General features: G+C 40.2%; 1 protein-coding gene across 3 annotated transcripts in view; it reads right to left on the bottom strand.

Annotated features, from left to right (window-relative positions):
- Nucleotides 1-26,727, bottom strand: part of TGFBR3 (transforming growth factor beta receptor 3) — a 199,988-nt gene that overhangs the window by 77,046 nt on the left and 96,215 nt on the right. The window lies entirely within an intron of this gene.

Here is a 26,727-nt window from a genome sequence, read left to right as displayed (position 1 = left end):
TTCTGTCCAGAGGGGCAAGGCAAGACCCAAGAATTACTTGTATTTAAATAAACTGAGGTGGTGCTAGTGGTAAAGAACCCGCCTGCCGATGCAGGAGACGTAAGAGATGCAGGTTCAATCCCTGGGTCAGGGAGATCCCCTAGAGGAGGGCAAGGAAACTGACTCCAGTATTCTTGCCTGGAGAATCCCATGGACAGAGAAGCCTGGTGGGCTATAGTCCATAGGATCTCAAAGAGTCAGACATGGCTAAAACGACTTAGCATGAGTGCGTGCATGCGTGTTAAGTCACTTTAGTTGTGTCTCTTTGTAACCCCATGGACTGTAGCCCACCAGGCTCCTCTGCCCATGGAATTCTCCAGGCAAGAATACTGGAGTACACACACATGCAAACAAGTTGAACTCACCAAAAAGCACCCTCAAGTGATTAGGCAAAAAAAGAACTTTAATTTGAAAGACACAGACTGAGATACACACTGGAAATAATTTTACGTCTCAGCCATAATCCTTATGAAGATTAAGTGGGCTAGATCTATGATCTGAATCTGTACCGCCATTAGGCATAGAGCTCTCAAAGCTGGATTACTTTACTCGATGTCTTCCCAATGACTGCTGGACCGCTCTGATCTCAGTGTATCTCTGCCTTTCATTGCAGAACTGCCTAGGACACCAGTGTCACTTATTATAGTGTATTCTAGGGTCACTGATAACAAGACACTAAACTATCAATCTCCATGCCTTAGCACAGGGTAGGCACTTGATAAATGCCAATTGGATGTTTAATTCTCTGCTTTTCAAGGCCAAAAAGTATCTTATTCTATGAATAATTTGCATTATGGTATATAATACCATCTGGTTCATTTACTACTGAGAATATGTGTCTTGATTTTCAAAACAGACTGCAAATACCCAGTAGGCAAACACATGTCTTACATTTAATACTGTGCTTAATACAGAGTAGATAATTTTTAATGACGGATTTACCACAATAAATTCATCAATTTATGTTACCTAAAAAGTTTTTTTAATCTGAATAGACTCAAAGGTATTTAGCTAACTAACTTACAGAAAAGTGAAAAAACATAGAAGCAAGACTCTATCATGAGCTATTTCAGCAACACTGCTAGGGTCAGTTTAGTATTGGCATGCTGCTGCTGCTGTTGCTAAGTCGCTTCAGTCGTGTCCAACTCTGTGCGACCCCATAGATGGCAGCCCATAAGGCTCCTCTGTCCCTGGGATTCTCCAGGCAAGAACACTGGAGTGGGTTGCCATTTCCTTCTCCAATGCATGAAAGTGAAAAGTGAAAGTGAAGTTGCTCAGTCGTGCCCGACTCTTAGCGACCCCATGGACTGCAGCCTACTGGGCTTTTCTCCGTCCATGGGATTTTCCAGGCAAGAGTACTGGAGTAGGGTGTCATTGCCTTCTCCGAGTATTGGCATAAGCATAGTATTAAAAGCAGAGTACTAATGAACAGTGACGTCAGGTACAGCTACAGCAAAATAACATGTTTTCTGATTGTACAGAATCAACTTCACAGAATTTTGGAGATATGTCCACGTTTGGAAACAGTCAGATTGATCACCCCTATAAACAGGAGAGGCGGCAGAAACAGAGCAGGGACAGAGATTCATATTGCTACACTAACTAGAGAGAGAGACACCCACTACAGAAAGCACACACTATGGAGAGTGGGGAAGGAGAGATGAAATCATTCCTTGCCTAAGAGTACCTGACAATTGCAAAGAAACACTCTGTCACTACTAATGTGTAAAAGTTTCCAGATTTATTCATTACAAAACTGTTTATCGAGCACAAAGAATAGTTGCAGTCCTCAGGCAGACGATTCTCCTTGGAGCTCACAGATAAAACAGTAATAAATATATATCTCCAATGAACAAGAATTTAGGGGGAAAAAAAAAACCTTAGGAAATGAAAAGAAAAATATGTATGAGACAGATACTGGTGCTCGAGTCCAAAATTTTCCAGATGGTCCAAAGTGTCGAGGCCTGGCTCACACCATCAAGGAGAGATTTCTAGGAGCCATGGCTCTCTGAGCTTTCCTGGAATCGGTTCCCTCTTCAATATGTGGCAGTGTCTGGCCAAGATGAATCCCCGACTCTGGCACATGGGGCCCAGGCAAAGCCCCAAAAACCATTTGGCAAAGAAGAATTGACACTACAATTGGGAAATTAAAAGAAAAATACTCAATACTTTTTAAAAAGATCAGTTGGCAGCAACAGAGAGTCCCCCCAAGCACCTGCTCACCGAACCCCTCAGCAACCTTCCTCCACTTGAATAAATCATGCTGAAGGGAAGATAGAGGACAATCAAAAACAACCAACAAAGAACGAAGGTAAAAAAGCTCCCAGAAATGTGGGGAGAACATACCGAGAATAGCTCTTAAAGAATTCCTGGCTAAGGTGCCTAATTTCTCTCAGACTGAAAAAAAGAAGGGGAAAAAGGGAGAAGAAAAAAAATGAGAAAAAGAAAATTCTCTTTAGAATCAACTATAGATCAGGATAGACTATAGTTACAAAGATAAGAGAGTTGAGCTAAAGCTTTTTCCCCGCTGTGTAAACTGTCCAGGGATTACAGTCAGAAGATCAGAGGTGAGACAGGCTGCAGCAAAGAAACAGCAGTATATCCAATAATTTTCAACTTGGATATCCAAACAAAAGTTTAGAGAGTTGACTCTCAACCCTACATCAAATTTACACATAAAAATAAGGGTCATCTCTTAGTCCACAGGTTTCACGAGGGAACAGTGACAATCTCTGTAGTAGTGGCTTCTTTCTTAACCTCTGGGAGTTACAGAGCTCTTGAGAGCTTAATGCAAGTTATGAATCCTCCCCCCACACCCTCCACCACACACACACACCAAAACACCCCACAGACACATAAAACTTTCTGACCATGTCAGGGAAATACATCCATTGCAGGACCCATGAACTCCAGGTGAAGTAACCATTAACCCATGTTAAAGAATATACTCTAGAAGAGCAGGAAAATTCTAATCACAGAAACAGAAACAAAATTACTCTCTCTAATCAAACTAGAAATTACACCTCTATTTTAAAAATATCATCCCCTCAGGGAAAGAACATAATAGATGACAACTCAGAACTAAAAGAGGCTTCCCAGGTGGTGCTAGCGGTAAAGAACTCACCTGCCAATGCAGGAGACATAAGAGACAGGGGTTCAATCCCTGGGTCAGGAAGATCCTCTGGAGAAGGTCATGGCAACCCACTCCAGTATTCTTGCCTGGAGAATCCCATGGACAGAGGAGCCTGGAGGGCTACAGTCCATGGGGTCACACACAGTCAGACATGACTGAAACGACTTAGTACACATGCAGAACTAAAAAATTTTCACATGTAGCTTCTGGAATTTCAGTGACTTCTTGAAACCATACTTGAGCACACAGCAGTTCAAAAAGCCCTGTCCAAGAGTTCCAGCACTAATCAGGTTTGTCTTAAACAGTGCTGAATATTCAGTCTTCCGAATGTCATGAGAAAATACCAGTAAATCTGATCTGTCACATCTCTGATGTAGACATTGTTCCTCATACACTACTGAAAATACAGGAAAACCATTTGGTCTAATCTGCTCCATGACATCTGTTGATATTAGGTCTTATGAGGCTATCTGTGCACTTCAACAAACTATTAGATGTAATTAATGTAGTTCTATTTTACAAAGAAATTCAAAGTAAATCTTTTCTGAGTACTCTTCTGGGGAATCTGAACACAGTCTTGACCAAAGTCAAGGCCAACTCTCAGGAGCATAAAGCCTCCAAGTGGGAAGACAAACTTCCTGTCTCCCATTTAGGAAGCGTGTCCTTGCCATGTTATCACCAGAAAACAACAGGAAGGGTTTTCTTTGGACCTTGTTTGGGTGAAGACTCGGTTCTCCACAGATTATCTGTGATAAGCAAAAACCATACATTGCAGCAAACCCTGTAAATCACTTTATCTAAATGAATTATGTACTTTCTTACAGAAAAGAACACCACTCTCTTGATGGAAAGATGCCATATGAAAACTGTTTTGAATTTTCCAGGATTCATGGCAGAGATGCAAGATTATTTCTACCACAGTGATTTCAAAAATTTCTTATTAGTTATATCCCCTCCTCTTGGGGTTTGTTAAAACAAACAAAAGCAAAGCAAGCGAAGAAACTGATACAAAAGTCTAACAGTTGTCTAATTTTGCTAACGTGTCAGTGAAGTTCCATGTCAACATTTCTGATTCTAGTAAGAGCCCCTATGGACCCATGAAACAGTGAAGTCATCCAAAACACAACCAGAGGGACTTCTGTTCTCTAAAATCAGACCAAATACTGGTCTGAAATGGATGATCCAACAATCAGTTTACACGAAGACAGATAAGAGAAGCACTCCAGCACTGTGTCTATAAACAAGCCCCATAAACTCCCACCCTGGTGTTTGTATAGCCATATCTATGCCCTCTTCAGAAGTAAGCAGACAACCACTTAGCAACGGCGTTGGCAGTAACTGAAAACATCCTACATCTGATTCCCATAGCGCTCAGAATTCACACAGCCGGGCCCAACCTACTTCAGGACACCAAGGCAACCACAGCTGAACTCGAATTTCCCTTGTATTTGGGCAATGGGACTTTTAGGAACTCAAATCTGACTCAGATGCACTTGAAATATGCAACCAGTTGCTGGGAGTGGGGAATGGTAGTTAGTTCTCTGCCGTGTTTTAAAGGGTATTCCAATCTGAGGAACCCCTACCGCTGACATTTTATTCACCATTGCTTGTCTTTTGCCATCTGGGAATTGGTATAAAAAGATTCCCTTAAAATATTCTTGAAGCATTGGATCTGGAACTTTAAAAAATTTCCTTATGATTTTATTTTTACATTTCTCTGAATTTCTAGAACATCAATCAGTTAAATGTTAAATTCAAGGAATTCTGACCCCTACTGTCTCCACCCTATCCTAAGAAGTCAATTGATCATTCACCTTTGCCTCACTGGCATTAAGGTTTTGAGTTCTTTTGACTTCACCTCTATGACAAATGACATCATGCTCCTTCCCAATGGTTTTGTCTTGAGACACTTAACATGATGAGAGGGACACAGCCAGTCAATTCCAAAACTAAGTCTTCCTCCCCTCCACAAGGACAGGATTCAAGATTCCCCAGGAGACTGTGAAAATAATCTAATAAAACCACAAAATAAGGAAGAAAGGCCCTCAATGAAAGTCTGAAATATAATGCAGAAATAAGTCTGCCTGTCTATATTTGAATGCCCTGGAAAAATACTCGGAACTAAATTTGCATTGGGGGTTGAGAGACAAGGGCTCGTATAAACAGAGGAATATTTCTGAAGCTACAGGTCATGACCCTCTAAAGGAGTCTTGGCTGGGAGAGTTGCAAGGGGATTCTAGGGACCCCGGCCCTGCCTCCCAGAGTGGCCCACTGCTTAGTCAGTATAGGAAAAAGAGGCTGAGAAAGGGGAGACTCCAGGTGTCCTGAGAAATGGATGGGGCTGACAGCAAGGCGGGAACACGGACAGTCACTTTCCCATTGTCCTTGAGCACTAAGCATCTCCCATCTGAAAATGGAACTGTCTCTGTCACTAACACACCATCATCTTTCAGGATTCTCGCCTGCAGCACCCTCCAGCCAGCCCCTGGACCAACAAGTGCATCCAGCTCAAAATGCAGCCTGCAGTGAAATCCTCCCTGCCCCACAGACAGAGCCGGGTTCAGGGCCATGCCCACAGACCACGCTTCAGTTTCTACTCTGCAAGGCACTGACTCCCGGGCCTTACACTGTGAAACCCTCAGGGCACTCTTCAAGGGCAGAAACTAAGTCACACTCATTTCTGCATCATTGGGGCTAGCACAGGGCTAGATATCTAGTGAGCAGGCAACATGGTTTCTGCAAGATGAGTAAAAGGAAGCACCAATGACAGCTATTCATGAAATGTGACTCAAGTAATGGTTACAGAGTCAAATAGTTGCATTTTCCTGGCCAGAAAGTGACGTGGTGGGGGCGATGCATCGATAAGGAGGACATTAATTTCACTATCAAGTTCTATTTGAACTTTAAAACACAGTCAAGAAAAGCAAACAGACACCAACTCATGCTTCCAAAACAAATGGTGGGGGCTGCCTGGAACGTGTGCTGGACAGAATTTCAAGGCCATGCCTAGGCTTTGTGAGAATAAACACCCTGATTATCCTCCTCTGTTGTGAGTACAGGACAGAGCAGAGTACCACCTATGCCATAGAGGGAAATCACACTAGGCAAACAGTGAAAGCCAAGAAAACAGAATGATTTTACTGATTATTTTTTACAGTTATGCGAATACAAATACATGAAACATGAAGAAAACCCTGGAGCATGTTCTCTTTCTCAGGGACAGATAACAAACACAAAAATTTGACCAAAAGTTCTACTATCTTTTAGAGGCATAGAATTTTAAGTGATTTTCATTCAGGCAAGTGAAGTGTATTAGAACAGTTAGGAATTAAACTTCTAGAAAAACTGAAGGAACTTAATACTGGCAAAGTGATTAACATGAAAAATATTTGCTTTTATTTTTTCATATTCCTTGTCATACTTAATAAATAGATCGATTCCAAACACTTTATTATTGTATCTAACACTAATATACAACCAAAGCTTCCTATAATATGTACTGTGTTCATTTATTTCCTCTCAATGTCTGCTTTTTACAATGGGCTCAAAATTGTCTGTGCTACCTGTTTAGTAAGCCATTCCTTTGACATGTATATGTCTATAATTACAGGATGTCAGGATAGCTTGTCATTACTGTGATAAACAGACTTGTACAATAAAGAGAATCATGGAGTGACCAGTGGAAGCCAACTTAAAAGGCAGCATAGCAGGAACCCAATGTCGACATGATGTGAGTGCTGGATCAATCATTTCCACCTGCAAACTGCAGTTATGAATCTCAATCAAGATTGCTGCTTACACACCCTCTTAAAGTTAGCAAATGTACCACTCAGTGTGCAGGTAGTGATTAAATTTAATTTGATGCTCTAAATGTTAAAGGATGGCATTTGGATTTCCCTGGACTAGTACATTAACCTGAAGCTGGTAAGGAATTCTGAATGGGCATACAGTGTTTCCTTTCTAACACAAAAGAGAAATCTAGAGGAGTAATTACTAAGATACAGATGTTCAAAATCACCACACTTGGTTGCCATGTTAACAGGAACAGTAGTGAGAGGCATTAGTATCATCTCTCAAAGACAGTAAGCAGATTCATCGGTTCATCTACTGGATTAAGATCTGCTATTCTTATCAAGAGTTACTTTGCATAATTATAGTTATTCCCATTTTAAAGATGAAGAAACTTGTGCTTAGAGATAATTTTGGCTAGATAATTTCCAGCCAAAGACATATGGCTAGAAACTGGCAGTACTAAGAATAGAATGAACTTGTTTTATTCTTAAAAATATTCATAGCCTATTCATAAGAACAGAATGGAATGTCAGTCTCTTTCCTTCTCCCTACCTTCCCACCTCATTCTTTTTTTTTCACAATAGTAAAAGGTGTTTATCAGTCTTCATAATCAATAGCCAGACAAAAATCGAAGGTAATTATAGTTGCAAGCCATAATGGAAGCATGATTAACCTAAGAATATAAAATAATTATATACAATTTGGAGGGTTAAGTAATGTGGTAAGTGGAAGTGCATACATGAACATGTTTCTCATCCACCCAGCCAATCTATGTCTTTTGATTCCCACCTCATTCTTAATCTTGGGTGTTGGCCATAGGGCAGAGGGGGTGATGGGGATGCTCTAAAGGAGTACGAGGCAGGAATTATTTTGCTTCTGGAAAGGAGAGAAAGAGAAGAAAGGAAGAGAATTAAGTTGTGAGCAAGACAACAGAAGGCCAGTACAAGCTGAGAGGTCAGTGAAATCCACAGGGATGGGTCAACAAGTATTTTTATGAATACTATCTCCTTCTATCTCCTCTACAAAAGCTTTAATAATGCTCACCATTCTCATGAACGAATGCATTATGGCAGTCAAGATGGTGTTGGTTGCCTTTCAAATCCAAGTCAATCAAATGTATCTCAGACATGCCACATGTAAAGTTATATACCCAGAAAGTGGAGAGGGCCATGAGAATGCTAAGGCTCTGGAAATCTGCACAAATATACCCTCCTCTGGGTTTCTACAATCAGAATTAGCAGACAGAGGTATGAGCCAATTATTCCTTGAGCTCCAGGGCCTCCCAGCAGATATGCGGATTAGACCAAAGCATTCTCTAAGGAAACTAAATTCTGGTCACTATAGGAAAGTCTTGGGAATTTTGTTAAGTCTAGTTTCCTTTGAAAGCTCTAGCAAAACAACTCCTGAAAGTCATAGTACCAGCCCCCTAAGGGTATTCTGGTTTCATCCAGCCAGGTCATAATTTTAAATGGAAATGTTTTAGAGGAACTTTAGCTTCAACATTACATGACCCATCCTTGAGAAAGGGAGAACAAATAACTCAGACGTCAAAGGTGAGAAAACATGTTATCTGTGCCTTGGGAGTATTTTTCCTGAAAAAGCATTATTTTTTGACCATATGTTCTACTGTCTCTTCGAGGCACAGAATTTTAAATGCTTTTAATTCAGGCAATGAACTATGTCAGAACAGGCTAATGCACAATAGAGCAAATGCGGTTTAAAGTGTTTACACTAGAGTTCAGTACTGTTTCCCTTCTCAGAGTTAAGTTTTCCCTAAGCCTTGCAATGAGTTTTCAGGGTAAGATCTATGATCACAGAGGGAAGGTTGCCAAAATATGCATACAGAATTTGGCATGCTATAGTTGATAAGTGTCTAAGATGGGATCACATCTTCCTAAAGCCAATATTAAAGGGGTTGAATTTCCTATTTTCTTCAGGCACCATTAAAAGTAGTTTATTACATTTGCTCTAACTGGAAAGGGACAAGCTACAGTAAAGAGCTGGACCTGGTAACAAATCCATTATAGTTATCTTATACTCTTAGAAATCATTTCAGCACATATTAATAACCTGAAGGAAAAAGGAAAATAAAAAGTAAAAGAAAGAAGCAGAAGACTAAGTTATAAGAAACCTGAACAACATTCCTTATTTAGATCAAGAATGATCCTCTTGACATTTATTTACAGGTAAATCAGAATTGAGTGTCACGGCAGGGATTTTATCTCAAAATGAAACGAGTGCAAATTCTAACACAAACCATTTGATCTTCAAATCATAACTTATACACAGTCATTCATTTCCCAATAATGAAGATTCAATAATTCTGTCAATATCATACATATAGTCAACCAATTGAAACCCTGAGAAGTCAAGTCAGTCACTGGGAATCAGTGAGTTACAGAGCAACAGAGAAAAGGACATTCTTTTTCCAAGTGAATAATTAAAATTGCCCCCAATATTTGACATTAGGAAATATGAGGTTTTACCTTAATATCTGGAAATATTAATTGTCTTAACTATTTATGCATAGTCTCATTTTTATACATAAAATGACTTTTTAAAAAGTTTATAATCTCTGAATTTTACTATTTTAAAAACACAGAAGGCACAGCAGTATTACAAAGACTTAGTTTCCCATGCAAATAAAGCAGATAAAAGCAACTCTTCCATAATACATCTATGAAGAAAGTTTCAAATCCTGACCAAAGTCTGGAAGGTTCTAAAAAAAAATATCAGAATCAGCTTAAGCTCTGGATCATAATTCAGTGAAGATCCAAATGCACCTATTAAGTCAACAGCCACTAGTCTTCTACTTCTCATTTTCAGTAAAACTACTATAGTCTACCATTCTGTCTTTGACTCATCCTTTGAAAACACCACCACTAAGCAGTAAATAGAGCCAAAATGGAAAGGGATGGGGTGCTTGCATTACAAAATAGTCAGGCTTAGACTATAAATTTAAATATTCCAAAATAACCAGGATCTCAAAGAAATAACGAAGATTCTCTACCATTCATGATATTTGGCCAGAAATAAGAAATTTGACTCAGTGACAAATCTCTCCATGAAAACATGACATAAAATAAACAAAATGTGGTATATCCATACAATGGAATCTTATTCACCAATAAAAAGAATAAAGTTCTACATACACTACAACACAGATGAACCTGGAAAACATGCAAAGTGAAAAAAGTCAGCACAAAAGGCCATATGTCGTATGACTCCATTTATCTGAAATGTCCAGAGCAGGTGAATCCATAGCGATAGGAAGTTATTGCGAGGGCTGGGACTGACTGCTAGCTGGCACAGAGCTTCTTTTTGAAGTGATGAAAATGTTCTGGAACAAAATAGTGGTGATATTTGCACTACATCATGAATGTACAAATTTCACTCAACTGCGTAATTTAAAATGGTTAAAATGGTAAATACTGTATTATGTTGCTCTTTTTTACCACACAATTTTAAAAAATGTGATTTAAGCTTTCATGCAGCATAAACCTGACCAATTCTTGAGCTTCAAATCTCTTCTAGAAAAAGCTTTACATGATAGTACAAGGAACTCAGCATATCCTAGCAGGCTGAATGCTCGCACCAACCCTTATGACTCCAGATCTAAGGCAGTCAAAGCTCAGGAACACACAAAGCTGGCTTCAGATGGTACCTGTGTTTCCTGTGCACGTTTTTCATGTATTCAAACAGCATTAATTAAGTACCTAGGATGTGCCAGGCACTATACTCATTCCTGAACACAAAAATGGAATAAGATGCAGCCTATCTTTCCCCAAGGTGTTCACCACAATCCAGAGAAAGTCAGCTACATGAAGAGGTGATGGTCAGTCAGTCCAGTTCAGTTGCTTAGTCGTGTCTGACTGACTCTTTGCAATCCCATGGCCTGCAGCATGCCAGGCTTCCCTGTCCATCACCAACTCCTGAAGGTGATGATAATATTCAATATAAAACCAACCAAGACGGCGATATGTCCAGGGTGTGTGGGGAGAAAAGATGTCAAGGGTTGGGGGAGGCGACACCGGCTTGGCTGGGCAGGGTTCCCAAGCAGGAGAGATTAGATCTAAAGGTGTCTGAAAGAAACAGGCAAAATCTGTCAATGTGATACATTTTCTTGTTTCTTCCACTCCTTCCCAGTTTTCTGAACAACTTGTATTGGCTGGGTGAGTGTTTGTCAGAGATATTTTAGAAACAAAAGTCACACACAAGGATAAACTGGATTGAATGACCATTAAGACCCCCTTCTGATCCTAGAAGCTAGGGCTTCCATAACTTCATTACTGAATACTTTTCTTAAGACTTTCAGAATCACTTCACTCACTTATTTCATTTACTCTCTAAAGAAGTCTGCTAGATATTTTTTTAAAGTCTATATATTTAGCAAGCAATACAGTAAAATACTTGAGAATACTTCTCAACAGTAATTATTTCAAAAGAAAATGATACTAGGATAAAGCAAATCTAATAGGGAAGTGATGACAGTTCATTAGTATCTCATAAAGAGCTCAAAATACTATCCTGGTAGGTTCAGATCCAATCTGTCTATGTCTTAGTATATTTGAGTCTGTGGGAGCTTGTTGTCTCTTGCTTATAAGCCCAAGTTCTAAAATTAGAACTAGCTTTGAACAAGCCATTATTCTTCCTAAGATGTATTAAATTAAATCTCCTCTTACCTCAAAAGAAATCAGAGTAGTCACACAGGAGAGTTGAGAAGGTTAAATAATTTATATTATGACAAACATAATTCTTTGTAAACTCCAACATGTGAAGGAAATTTTATTATTCTCTGGAAGAAGGATGATGAAAAGTTAAAATTTTCAGACCTATTTTCGGGGGATAAAATTCTAAAATAACTTTGTTTTTAAAACAAGGAAACCTACTAAAATCAAAGTCACCATCAGATTCCACATCCTTACGCAAACAAACTTTTCAAACCAGAGTTTAACAAGTAGCTAAACTCTATGATTTTTGTTTCTTTTTTCTATTAATCATCCACTTACCATGAAAGGTTCCCAGTCAGCACTGAGACATAAAGCGTGATGTACAATGTGAATATAGTCCCTTTTAGAACAGTGAATGACCAGACGTTTCATGGGAAGGAGGGGGGGTCTGACATTCGCCTCAAGCTAAACTTAGGAATGCCTTAGCACCTAACAGACTGATTTGATGAATACTTTATGACTTAAAATGAAACCCATTAAGTGAAATATGACTAATCAGAATCACATAATGACTGAGAGCATGGACACTTGCAGCCTACTCCTTGCATTCAATTCCAGCTCCATTAATTCCTTAGCTGTGTGACCGGGCAAACTGCTTGACCTCTCTGTGCTGCTATTTCTTCATCTGAAAAACAGAGTAGTGACTACTTTTTATGAGGAATAAATAAATACTTGTAAGCACTAGAAACACACTTGTCCCATAGTTTAAAATTACATATTAGTTATAGACAGGGCCCTCAATATATCTCGGGAACTTTGCACAGTCATCACCTGAGGCATCACAGGAACTTATTCCATATAAAGATGGATCTCCCAGGCCTTCTCAACCTTTTCCTTCTTGTAAAGTGCTCTCCATCATTATCCTACAACCCATGCCTACCAGCACTGTTCACAAATTAGACATACTGATCTACTATGGTTTGGAAATTCTCAAGGACAAACCATATGCAATATCATCAGATTAGACCTGTCAATTCTGTTCAGAAAGAGGTTGTTGTTTAGTCACTAAGTCATGTCCGACTCTTTTGAGACCCCTATGGACTGCAGACCACCAGGCTCCTCTGTGTATGGGATTTCCCAGGCAAAGAATACTACAGTGGGTTGCCATTTCCTTCTCTAGGGCATCTTCCCAACCCGGGAATCAAATCTGTGTGATCAAATCTGCACGGGCAGAAGGATTCTTTACCACTCAGCCCTTAGAAAGAGGCAGAGGTATGTATTAACACACTGAATTTAACTACAGCTTCGTATTTTCATCTGGGATCAATTTTATTCACCTCACAGAAAAAATACCACACTCTTGAAGAAGGCTTCATGTCATTGGTGCCCCAAGAAGGAAGAAGGCAACTCTTCCCTGTGGGTGCTCCTGACCTCTGTCCAGTTAACCCCTCTTACAGTATCTAGCACCTGCTGCCTTGTATTAAGTTAATATACAAATTATCTGAGAAGAGGGAATGGGACTTTTTTCTTATTACCCTGGAACCTAGTCAAGTACCCTGCACTTGGAAAGCACTACATAATACTTAACAATGAATGAATGGACAAGCGAATCAATAAACATATTCTAGAGCATAATTTAATTTCTTCCAAGATCTACATTTTCTTCCAAGCAAGTTGGCCAGTGTCTCCTGTAATCCAGTCCTTCAGGTCATTCTGCCTTCCTTCCTAAATTACAGGCAGTTTGACCCAGTGGTTAAGAGCAGTGACTCAGAGCCAGCTGGACTCTGGGGTTTCCACTTACCAGACTTAGGGCCTTGAGCCTGTTAAGACTCTATGGGCATCAGTTTCACCAAATATATAACATGGGGATAATATGTGTGCTTATTCCATCAGATGGCAAAGAATTAAACATGTCTTGCATATAAAACACTTAGAACAGTGACTAGCACTGGCACATAGTAAGTGCTGCTTAAGTATTCACTATCATTACTTCCACCCTTTAAAGCCATAGTTTATTAAAGATTTTTCTCCATTCCCTTGGTTCCTATGGAAGGAAGGTTTTGTCTTTACTGTCCTCCACTGAAGTTTAAAGTCAAAACAGTTTTTCTCACAGTTCCCTAAACATCAAACTGCTGGCCTCCCTAGACTCAGCCCACCTCTCTTCCTAAACCAGCTTCTCCTGTCTGGGCACACACAAGCCCCATTAAGCTTCTCCACTGCCACCACCTTCTCTTCACCTGGCAACTCTACAGACTTCAGCCATTCTCCCAAAGCTCTTGCTCATGTCATTATCATGACCAACAGCATCTCCATGGCTCACTAAACTCTGGGCTTCAGCCGGACTTGGAGATACTTCAAAGTCCCCATATGATTTGGGAGAAGGATAGGGAAGCTGTTTGCTTTGTCCAGAATGAGAGGCCTTGTTTCAATGTATTTGTTTACCCTGACACAAATCAACCACTCTCAGGCTTGCTACAAGCTTGATGAAGACCTCCACCAGATACAACACCAAAAAGGTTGAGACAGCTGAAAAGGTTTCTGTTTCCCTGGAGATGGAGTTTCATGGAAGGCTAAGAATCACCACAGCAACCAGACTACAAAAACAGTCCATGGGCTGCAGCCCTATAACTCTGGTAAAGCAATTTGTACTCTGTGAAAAGGCTAGGGCACAGAAGTTGAAAAATGATCAAAGTAAACACTGCTCTTCAAGCACCATTCTGTTGTGCTGATTTCAAGGCATCAAGTCACAGCATCAAAGTTTTGTTATGAAAGATGCACGTCAAGTGCCAAGGATTTGCTCGGCTGAACTAACTGCTCTGGTGCGAAGGCCTAGAGATAAGTTCATAGCACATTTTCCAAAACAACCATTTCAAATTTGCTCTAAGAGCAGACCAGGGTAAAAATGTACACCATTATATCAAGTTACCCTGCCCAAGCCAGAACAGCTGTTGATCCCAACCATGGATTTAAAAAAAGAGACAAGGTGATTTTTCTTTTTTTGGCCACACTGCACTGCATATGGGATCTTAGTTCCCTCACCAGGGATTGAACCCTTGCCCCATGCTTTGGAAGCACAGAGTTTTAACCACTGGACCTCGAGGGAAGTCCCAGAAGGTGATTTTCTGATAAAATCTTAAATAGACTTTATTTCATACTGACCTTTCCTGGACTAATTCTGATAAATTTAAGGGAAATTTCTAAACTTCATTTAACACTAATGAAGAAAATGACCTGTTCCAGGGTCTCTGATCCACTACCATCAATTTATGCTATACTTTAAACAGCAAATAAGAAACTATATAAGAATAAAAATATAATATATATCTGTAATACATAGAAGTAGCAACTACAAAGTATAGGAACTTAGAAACGAATTTCTTCATAAACTTATAAGAGTCTTCGATTTTATTAACATGATCAAAGTTAATTATTAACTATGTTTACTACCGCTTTAATACACAGAACATTTTTATTTTAAGGAATGCAAAGTGATGTACCTGAGTAGCCCTACAGCTTCCTCAAAAGTTAGGTAAGAAAAATATACAATTCCCATTAGCAATAATTTATGGATGAAATTATCAGAATCTCAATTATATTGGTGGTACATAATGAATTGACGAAACAAAATACTTATTAGTAGGGAGAAATCTTAATTCAAATTACCCTGAACAGAACGTTTAGAAATTTGATTAGAACAATGTGATGTGTACACACACATCACATTTCTCCTCTCTAGATGCATCCCATGCATAGTACAGCTCCCTGAATCCATTGTGAAGAAGGGGTCCACTTGCACAAGTTCTGGGGTTTGAGCAAGATGCTCAGATGTAAATGGGTCTGTGGGGAACAGAGAGGGAGCTCTGGTGGGAGGCTGAGAGTGAACAGAGCAGAACAGGTGGAACTAAGGGGACAGGGCAGGAGGGCAGGGAGAACCTTGAGAGAAATGTCAAGACAGGGAAGGTAGTGCGGGTAGGCTTGGAGAGCATTTAATTCAGATAAAGCTGAGGAAATATACAAAAGAATACAGAAAAATAAAGTTGGAAAGGTAGACTGGGGCCAGATCTCAATGAGCCGTGAAAGCTAAGCTTAACTAATCGGTGAAGGCAATTGAAAGAAGAGCGTGTAATGTAATTCACTGAGATGTAACCATGGCTTGCCTCCTGACAAACAGTGGGTACGTCAACTTCTGGCATATCAAGTGTGACTTAGTTAATCACATTAATACATTAATTTACTAAACTCCCTTCAATCACCTCAGTTGTTTGCCCAATAGAATATATATCAGTAATAGAAATGTTTTTAAAACCCATTTTGTACAGGATCCCATTCCAAATCTTATCGAGTATCATTATTAAGGAATGATCAAGGAGTATCTTGCAATGGGAGAAAAATAAATCTTAATCCTCAACCCCAAGTATCCTAGACTTGAGGGGTTTGTTCCCTTGCTTTATCCCCAGCTTATAGGCCCTCAATAAACACTTGTGGAGTTTGGGATATATTTTAACCATAAACAATGAATAAACTAGGCAACTACTATGAGTTACAAGCCTCAAGCATTTTTACAAGGAATAAGTCATGAGCCTGGTAATTCAGTCCTATTTATAATATTCTATGCAAGAATCTTTAAATCCCACCCTTAGTTCTCTACTCTGTAAGAAATGAACCAGATCATTTACTCCTAAAGTGAAAACAAGTCTTCATTCTCTATCCATTGTCTTCCTGAGATGAACTCCTAAATCTTCGGAAGACCTAACAATAAGTTTGGAAACAATAAGTTTCCAAACACCTGAAACAAATTTGGGTCATAATTTCTCGTATCATATTTTTTTCAAAAGACCTAACAATAAGTTTGGAAACAATAAGTTTCCAAACACCTGAAACAAATTTGGGTCATAATTTCTCGTATCATATTTTTTTCAAAAGAGAAAGCGAGTAAACAGTTGGTCAGCAATTTTGGAATGAAGATAAGATTGATTTACAGAAAATGATTTATTGCCTGCCCTTGTGGAGAAGTTAATTATCCTTGCCTGTGAAACAGGGAAAAGGTACTTTCACTATAAACCACAAACACAGTTGCTTCTCAAACTTGTCTTCTTCCTGGGATAAGATTCTGGACATATCACTCATTTAAGGAAAAAAAGTTCTGCTTTAGTATCTTTCTCTGGGATTCAATTTCCCTATAAATGAAGGGACTAACCCAAAGCCTACAGTTCTTTGAGCAACCAGTAGAATCAGTAAGTCTTCAAGACAGAGCCCTAGGAATAGACGTGGCTGATGAAAAAGAATGGGTTGATATGACTGAGTCATCAACCCACAAATTCCAGGTCACGCTAAGCGATTTGTGCACTCAATTAAAAGGAAAGAGTGACAAAAGTTTAAACTTGCCAAAGTGAATATAGAGAGTAAAACAGAAGATTTTTATTTAAGAACTGAAAATATTCCAAAATGAATTTATTGAACTTTTCAGACCAATGAGAGCATTTTTAGAGAATTTTATTCTTTTCAACTCTGGGTCAGTGTGTGCCTTACAGTCTTTTATGCTTGACAGAAACCAAATAAATCATAAAATACTCAAGGCTAATCCTAAAGGTAAATCAAGATTTACACTGTCTTTTAAAGTACATAGTATTGACAAGATAATAGTTCTAGGACAAGTTAATTTATTTGGTTTTGCTAATTTCTTTTAGATATACTTTTGAATAAGAGAGCTGCGTGATTTATACTGAATTTCAGGAAGACTGGAAGATTTTTCTATTTTCTATCTTTCTAGTAAATCAAAATACGATTTAAAAACAAGAGTCAACAATAACTTTATTATGCTGTCAGGTTCTAAAACCACTATTTTGATGGGATAATATCCCTTAATAAAGACAATCGTTGCTCTTGGTTAAACCATAAATCAATAGGCTGAGAACAAGTCTTAGTCACTACAATTGACTCATTTGGTGTCTATGACCAGCTCTAGATCCAAGGTGTGAAGTTATGAAGTTCTCTCATTCCCTCCAACTCTTTCTTTTTACTGCCACCTTTTTGCTCCCCTAGTACTTCACTGGCTGTTCAAAAGCAAAAGAATAGAGAAAAGGGTAAAATAAAATTAGAACCAGTGATAAAAACCTGAAAGAAGAGGATAAAACACAAAATGAAATTTGTGCACAATAAAATCACTGACCTTTAGTGATACAGGAGATTTTAGACACAGTCTATTTTTTGTAGAGGAAATATTTATTGCAGAGGAAATTGTAGCCCAAAGAGGTGATGGCATGCCCCAATTCCACAGCTGGTTATGGCATCATTGGGGCTAGAACCCAAATATCCGTACCAGTGATCCAGCTTTTACTTATCCTGCTAGTGGAACTTTCCATGCCTCTCCTTACAGAACCAATTCTCTGATACTGAAAAAGATCTCCCTGAATCTTTAGAGTTCAGGGTCAGCCTCTTTAACCACTGGATAAGAACACAGAAACATAAAGAATGCCAAGAAGCAACTTCTCTCCCTGCAAAGCATCATATGATCTGACCCTTGACTAGCTAATCCCCTCTCTTATGCTTTCCTCCTTGCTCACTAGATTCCAGCCATGCTGGCCTTCTCATTCACCTCCACAACTCACTTCCAAGCTCCGGGCCTTGACATAAGCAGATCTTGTATCTGGCATATTCTTCCCATGGATCCATGCATCGTTCACTCCTTTTCATCATTAGTATGTCTGTTGAAGTGTACCTCCTCAAGGAAGCCTTTCCTATCCACCCTAATGACCACTCCTTCAAGTACTTGAATACCTCATGTTCAAAACAACACAAGCATTACAAAGGCTGAGATTCTGCCTTCTTCACCACTATATCCCCAATCCCAGGAAAATGCCCGTACATGGTGAACACTCACATATTTTTAGAACGAATAAATGAATGAATGTATGAAAGACAAAGGAAAGATGAACCAACATATGGGGCGACTTCACAACATGGTGCTGGGAAATCTTTGCATTTATGTTTTTGTAAAATTGAAGGGAAAAAAGGTAGCTGTGGATATAGAAAAGTTACCAGAAAGCCTTTTGGCATCTATCTAAACCATATCTGATAGGCATTTCTGATAAAAGGCCATGGCCAAGAAAACAAAAATAACCAACTTTCAGATAACCTACTTCAGATAAGCAAGAATTCAAGATCAAGTCATAATATATCTCAAAGTTCACCTGATTCTGCCAGCAGGAGCCCTGCAGTACTAAATTTTTGAGCATGTGAATGATACATTGTTTTACTGAAATATTTTCCAAGATTCACTTCCAAATTCAACTCCATGGTCTTTTTTTTTCCCCTAAAGGGCAAAATTCTAACCTGTTTCCAAGCTATTTGGTAATATTTTGGCACAGATAATCCAGCAAAGAAAGTTGTTTGTATAGAACAGAGCTATTGGGAGTAATAGGATGCCCCAACCTGCCCCTCTTTCTGAGTGCTTAACCTGTAGATGACAACCCACCAGGTCACACGTAATTCTTACCAGGTGGCTATTTTATTGAAGCTCAAAGACTTATCTCCAATATGATTAAAGTTAACAAACAATATCGGGAGCCATACTTAAGTCCACAGTTAAGGAGAGCAAGGAGGTAAGATCATCTAAATGGGAGCAGGAACAGAGGAAGAATTTGCTATCCACTCTATCTTTGCTACCTTTGGTAGTCTCAAAGACTGCCTAGTAACAGGTGCTTAATAAATAGTGATTTAATGGTCAAACCCTTGGGAAAGTCCACCTGGCCCACACCCACTCAACTGCACATCAGCCCCATCTATAGGAGATGTATGCTGCAGATTCAAGCTTAGGCTCTCCCAATTACTTCCTAGCTCATGATTTGGGGGAGAATATTTAACCTCTCTCAGCCTCAGTCTAAATGTCTGTAAACTAGTGTTGATGCCCCTTGCAGGGGCACTGATGAGACTGACCAGAATGCTGCCTTTCCTCATCCTCTGAGAAAGCAGTTTACCTGCGTGTTTAATGTGGCTCCAATCACTGTGGTACCATTACCTCCTGCCAACGGGTCCCTGGATTTTGAAGCAGGATGACAAACTGATTACAGCTGCAAACACAATCCTTGATGATGTGAAAGTCACTCAGTCGTGTCTGACTCTTTGCAACCCCATGGACTGTAGCCTGCCAGGCTCCTCTGTCCATGGAATTCTCCAGGCTTCCCAATAAAGAATTAGTGGCTTTTCTGCTATTTCCCACCTTTCCCCTCAACCTCTGGGACTCAGGTCTTATCAGAAACCAGGTGGGAAAGATACAACACAAGCAGCACCAGTTACTCCTGTTCAGAAAAGGGTCGAGTGGGCAGGCTCAAGTCTTGCTCTCTAAATTTCACTGCAATTTGGGGGAATTTTGTTCAGAATCCAACAAAAAACCGTCCTGAGAATGCCATATTCATTCCATGCCTGACCCCAACACCCCATCTGCTCTAAGGAGACCCCAAATTTCTGAACCATGCGAAATTTCTGAAACTCTATCACCTGCCTTTCCATCCTAGAGTATGCTTCCCAGAGAAATAGGAAGTGCTAAAGCCATGAACTTCTTCCAAGGCAGCTGAAGTCACTGGATGAGGTAAAGCCACAGGTTTCTCCCAATCTGAGGCTGGGAAGTCTGGGGACAAACATTTATCTTTAGAGGTCTACCTAAATTGCCCCTTCCTGCACTGAAGAGAGCCTCAATCCGTCTGGCTCTGAAGACCTGCATCGAGACAGATGAGCACCCATTTTCCCACGGTAAACACCAACAGGCAGCGCCATCAGACGCAAGCTCCCACAGTTGCCAAGGTACTTGCTGTCCTAACCTATTTCATACTCCTCAATTCGGCTGTGTTTTATTTACCAGCCTCCTCCCCCAGTCTTGGAAAATTTTGCCTCCAGCCCTCAGCCAAGACCACATCCCTGTTTCAGACCTCTCCAAATTCTCACCTCCAAGTAGCACTGCCAGGCTAGCTCACCTGGCTCCAATTAGGCCGGCAAGGCGCCTCCCCCGGCCCAGTCCCTGCCAACACGCCTGATTCCTTAGCACTTCTGTGTTTACCTCGGCCCAGCTGCAGTTGATTAAATCTATCTGGTTATGCTTCGATCGTGGGTGTTTGGGGCAATAGTTTCTAAGTCTCGGTCCCTTCAGTTCACAGGTGTTGTTCTTTGACAGGGTCCGCGCACCGCGCGCGGACTGCTGCCTTCGTCACTCCCACAATGCTCTGCGCTGGGGGCACAGTGCCGAAGGCTTGCGGCCGAGGCTGTCCAGTTGCTGGTTCTAATTACGTGGGGAGGGAGGGGCCTTCGCACGAGTAAACTGAAATGATTAGTTCCTCTAATGTTCTGTTTTTCAATAAATAAAGAGAGAAGCAGAAAGATTGTGTGTACTCTGTCCTGATGGAACAGTGAACTGTTTGGAAAATCAAGAAATTTCTACAGTACAAGGCAGTAGGACCTAAGCAGTGAAACTGAAAAGCATTATCCCAAGCATTTGGAGGCCAGATTTGCCTCCCGGATCTGGAAATCCTTCTTAATCCAGGTTTAAAACACACACACATAAGAAGACATCAAATATTATTCGTTTACATTTCAGCTATTAGTTGGTTCCAAACCCATTGCACACTGAGGGTTTCTTTAAGGATATTTTCTAGTTTTAACAATTCCAGAAACCCACTTTCTATTCTACTTTTCAATTGGTATTTTTCACTAAATGCAAATTAATCTTTTTTTTCTTTTAATTTGGAGGCCTGGACTAAGGTATTTAAAAAAAAAAAAAAGCACTTAACTATCAATGTACACTCAAAAAAAAAGCACTGAAAGAAAATATATCTCAATCTTCCCAACCTCTTCATATCAGCAAATGAAGAAACTCATTCCCATGGGCTTACAGATCTGCTCAAGTTTAAATAAAATCTTGATAAATGAAGAAAGAATCATTAGGATGCACAATCCACTGATCTATTTTTTACACCTTGAAACCTGGATTAAGAAACATCACTTTAAGGAGTTTCCAACAGTCCAGTGGTTATGACTTGGTGCTTTCACTGCGGTGGCCTGAGTTCAATCCCTACTTGGGGAACTAAAATTCCACAAGCTGTGGTGCAGCCCCCCAAACACACACACACACAAATATTACTTTATGATTGAACCATATATACCGATAACCAGACTTTAGAGAAAATATAAGAAATTTCTAAATAAAAATTTTCTAACTCAGTCCGGTTAATAAAGCTAAGCTGTTACAATCATCATATTCACTTGTTCATTCAAGCATTTATCTCACGTATATTTACTGAATGCTTACTATGCATTACTGCTACTGCTAAGTCACTTCAGTCGTGTCTGACTCTGTGCGACCCCATCGACGGCAGCCCACCAGGCTCCCCCGTCCCTGGGATTCTCCAGGCAAGAATACTGGAGTGGGTTGCCATTTCCTTTTCCAATGCATGAAAGTGAAAAGTGAAAGGGAAGTCGCTCAGTCATGTCCAACTCTTAGTGACCCCATGGACTGCAGCCTACCAGGCTCCTCCGTCCATGGGATTTTCTAGGCAAGAGTACTGGAGTGGGGTGCCATTGTGTTCTAATTACTGAAGATAGTGCACAAAGTAAAACACCTCATGGATATTCTAATGGAAGTTAGTAAGTTCAGTCGCTCAGTCGACTCTTTGTGACCCCATGAACCACAGCATGCTAGGCCTCCCTGTCCATCACCGACTCCCAGAGTTCACCCAAACCCACATACATTGAGTCAGTGATACCATCCAAACATCTCATCCTCTGTCATCCCCTTCTCCTCCTTCCCTCAATCTTTCCCAGCATCAGGGCCTTTTCCAATGAGTCAGCTCTTCACATGAGGTGGCCAAAATACTGGAGTTTCAGCTTCAACATCAGTCCTTCCAATGAACATCCAGGACCCATCTCCTTTAGGATGGACTGGTTGGATCTCCTTGCAGTCCAAGGGACTCTCAACAGTCTTCTCCAACAGCACAGCTCAAAAGCATCAGTTCTTTGGTGCTCAGCCTTCTTTATAGTCCTACTCTCACATCCATACATGACTACTGGAAAAACCATAGCCTTGACTAGATGGACTTTTGTTGACAAATATCTCTGCTTTTTAATATGCTGTCTAGGTTGGTCATAACTTTCCTTCCAAGGAGTAAGCTTCTTTTAATATCATGGCTGCAATCACCATCTGCAGTGATTTAGGAGCCCCAAAAAATAAAGTCAGCCACTGTTTCCACTGTTTCCCCATCTATTTGCCATGAAGTGATGGGACTGGATGCCATGATCTTAGTTTTCTGAATATTGAGCTTTAAGCCAACTTTTTCACTCTCTTTCACTTTCATCAAGAGTCTCTTTAATTCTTCACTTTCTGCCATAAGGGTGGTGACAGACAATAAACATGTTTAAATATAAATAGGTGGTGGGTTTGGAGATACTAGGGGCAAAGGGTATGGATATTTTAAATGGAGTGGTCTATGAAGATCCAGTTTGGATGTGACTGGTGATGGAAGTAAAGTCTAATGCTGTAAAGAGCAATATTGCATAGGAACCTGGAATGTTAGGTCCATGAATCAAGGCAAATTAGAAGTGATCAAACAGGAAATAGCAAGAGTAAACATCGACATTTTAGAAATCGAGCTAAAATGGACTGGAATGGGTGAATTTAACTCAGATGACCATTATATCTACTACTGTAGGCAAGAATCCCTTAAAAGAAATGGAGTAGACATCATACACAACAAGAGAGTCTGAAATGCAGTACTTGGATGCAATCTCAGAAACAACAGAATGATCTCTGTTCGTTTCTAAGGCAAATCATTCAATATCACGGTAATCCAAGTTTATGCCCCAACCAGTAATGCTAAAGAAATTGAAGTTGAACGGTTCTAAGAAGACCTATAAGACCTTCTAGAACTAACACCCCCAAAAGATGTCCTTTTCATTATAGAGGACTGGAATGCAAAAGTAGGAAGTCAAGAAATACCCAGAGTAACAAGCAAATTTGGCCTTGGAGTACAAAATGAAGCAGGGCAAAGGCTAGTAGAGTTTTGCCAAGAGAACACACTGGTCATAGCAAACGCCTTCTTCCAACAACATAAGAGAAGACTCTACTCATGGACATCACCAGATGATCAATACCGAAATTAGACTGATTATGTTCTTTGCAGCCAAAGATGAAGCTCTATACAGTCAACAAAAACAAAACCAGGAGCTGACTGTGACTCAGATCATGGACTCCTTATTCCCAAATTCAAACTTAAATTGAAGAAAGTAGGGAAAACCACTAGACCATTCAGCTATGTCCTAAATCAATTCCCTAATGATTATACAGTGGAAGTGAGAAATAGATTTAAGGGACTAGATCTGATAGACAGAGTGCCTGATGAACTATGGATGGAGGTTCGTGACATTGTACAGGAGACAGGGATCAAGACCATCCCCAAGAAAAAGAAATGGAAAAAGGCAAAATGGTTGTCCGAGGAGGCCTTACAAATAGCTGTGAAATGAACAGAAGTGAAAGGCAAAGCAGAAAATGAAAGATATACCCATCTGAATGCAGGGTTCCAAAGAATAGCAAGTAGAGATAAGAAAGCCTTCCTCAGTGATCATTGCAAAGAAACAGAGAAAAACAATAGAATGGGAAAGACTAGATATCTCTTCAAGAAAATTAGAGATACCAAGGGAACATTTCATGCAAAGATGGACACAATAAAGGACAGAAATGGTATGGACCTAACAGAAGCAGAAGATATTAAGAAGAGATGGCAAGAATACACAGAAGAACTATACAAAAGAGTCTTCATGACCCAGATAATCACAATGGTGTGATCATTCACCTAGAACCAGACATCCTGGAATGCAAAGTCAAGAGGGTCCTATTAGGAAGCATCACTATGAACAAAGCTAGTAGAGGTGATGGAATTACAGCTGAGCTATTTCAAATCCTAAAAGACGATGCTATGCAAGTGCTGCACTAAATATGCCAGCAAATTTGGAAAATTCAGCAGTGGCCACAGGACTGGAAAAGGTCAGTGTTCATTCCAATCCCTAAGAAAGGCAATGCCAAAGAATGCTCAAACTACCACACAATTGCACTCATCTCACACGCTAGTAAAGTAATGCTCAAAATTGTCCAAGCCAGGCTTCAAAAGTACCTGAACCAAGAACTTCCAGATGTTCAAGCTGGATTTAGAAAAGGCAAAAAACGCAAAGATCAAATTGCTAACATCCACTGGATGATCAAAAAAGCACGAGAGTTCCAGAAAAACATCTATTTCTGCTTTATTGACTATGCCAAAGCCTTTGACTGTGTAGGTCACAACAAATTGTGGAAAATTCTTCAACAGACGGGGATACCAGATCACGTGACTTGCCTCCTGGGAAATCTGTATGTAGGTCAAGAAGCAACAATTGGAACTGGACGTGGAACAACAGACTGGTTCCAAATTGGGAAAAGAGTCCCTCAAGGCTGTATATTGTCACCCTGTTTATTTAACTCATATGCTGAGTACATCATGCAAAATGCTGGACTGGATGAAGCACAAGCTGGAATCAAGATTGCTGGGAGAAATATCAATAACCTCAGATATGCAGATGACACCACCCTTATGGCAGAAAGTGAAGAGGAACTAAAGCATCTCTTGATGAAAGTGAAGAGGAGAGTGAAAAAGTTGGCCTAAAACTCAACATTCAGAAAACGAAGATCATGGCATCTGGTCCCATCACTTCATGGCAAATAGATGGGGAAACAATGGAAACAGTGACAGACTTTATTTTGGGGGGCTCCAAAATCACTGCAGACAGTAATTGCAGCCATGATATTAAAAGATGCTTGCTCCTTGGAAGAAAAGTTATGACCAACCTAGATAGCATATTAAAAAGCAGAGATATTACTTTGCCAACAAAGGTCTGTCTAGTAAAAGCTTTGGTTTTTCCAATAGTCATGTATGGATGTCAGAGTTGGACTATAAAGAAAGCTGAGTGCCCAAGAATCGATGCTTTTCAACTGTGGTGTTGGTGAAGACTCTTGAGAGTCCCTTGGACTGTAAGGAGATCCAACTAGTCCATCCTAAAGGAAATCAGTCCTGAATATTCATGGAAGGACTGATGCTGAAGCTGAAACTCCAATACTTTGACCACCTGATGAAAGAACTGGTTCATTGGAAAAGACCCTGATGCTGGGAATGATTGAACGCAGGAGGAGAAGGGGATGACAGAGGATGAGATGGTTGGATGGCATCACCGAGATAAGAAAGCCTTCCTCAGTGATCATTGCAAAGAAACAGAGGAAAACAATAGAATGGGAAAGACTAGATATCTCTTCAAGAAAATTAGAGATACCAAGGGAACATTTCATGCCAATGGAGATGAGTTTGAGTAAGCTCCGGGAGTTGGTGATGGACAGGTAAGCCTGGTGTGCTGCAGTCCATGGGGTCGCAGAATTAGACATGACTGAGCGACTGAAGTGAACTGAACTGATGAAGATCTCTCTGTAGAGGTCATGGCTGGGCAGAGACTGGAGGAAAGAAAGGAACAAGTCCAGTGAGTAAACAGGAGAAGTGCTCCAAGCAAAGGATAAGAGGAAGGAACATGCTCTGCACTTTTGAAGGACATCTGGATCAACAACTATAGTACTGTGGAAATGGTGAGAGCAGAGGGGAGAGCGTGAGAGTTACGCTGGGGATTGGGGATTTTACTCTAAATGTAATGGGAAGCCACTGTGGCAAGTTGAGCTGGTGAATTTTGTGACTGGACTTTTAAAGGATCATTCAAGCTGCTATGTATTGGCTAATAACAACAATAGCTAACATTTTCTAAGTGCTTATTATATTCCAAGTACTGTTCTAAGCACGTCACATTTTAACTATTTAACTGTCAGAGCAACTTATAAAGTGTGTGCATTCTAAGTCACTTCAGTCCTGTCCCACTCTGTGTGACCCTATGAACTACAACCCGCCAGGCTCCTCTGTCCATGGGATTCTCCAGACAAGAATACTGGAGTGGGTTGCCATTCCCTTCTCCAGGGGATCTTCCCAACCCAGGGACTGGACCCACATCTCTTAAATCTCTTGCGTTGGCAAACAGTTCTTTACCACT

The sequence above is a fragment of the Oryx dammah genome, unplaced genomic scaffold (genome assembly GCF_014754425.2).
Source record: "Oryx dammah isolate SB20612 unplaced genomic scaffold, SCBI_Odam_1.1 HiC_scaffold_28, whole genome shotgun sequence".
NCBI classification, from domain to species: Eukaryota; Metazoa; Chordata; class Mammalia; order Artiodactyla; family Bovidae; genus Oryx; species Oryx dammah.
The sequence above is the reverse complement of the archived record's forward strand: the minus strand, read 5'-3'. Positions and strand labels throughout refer to the sequence as shown.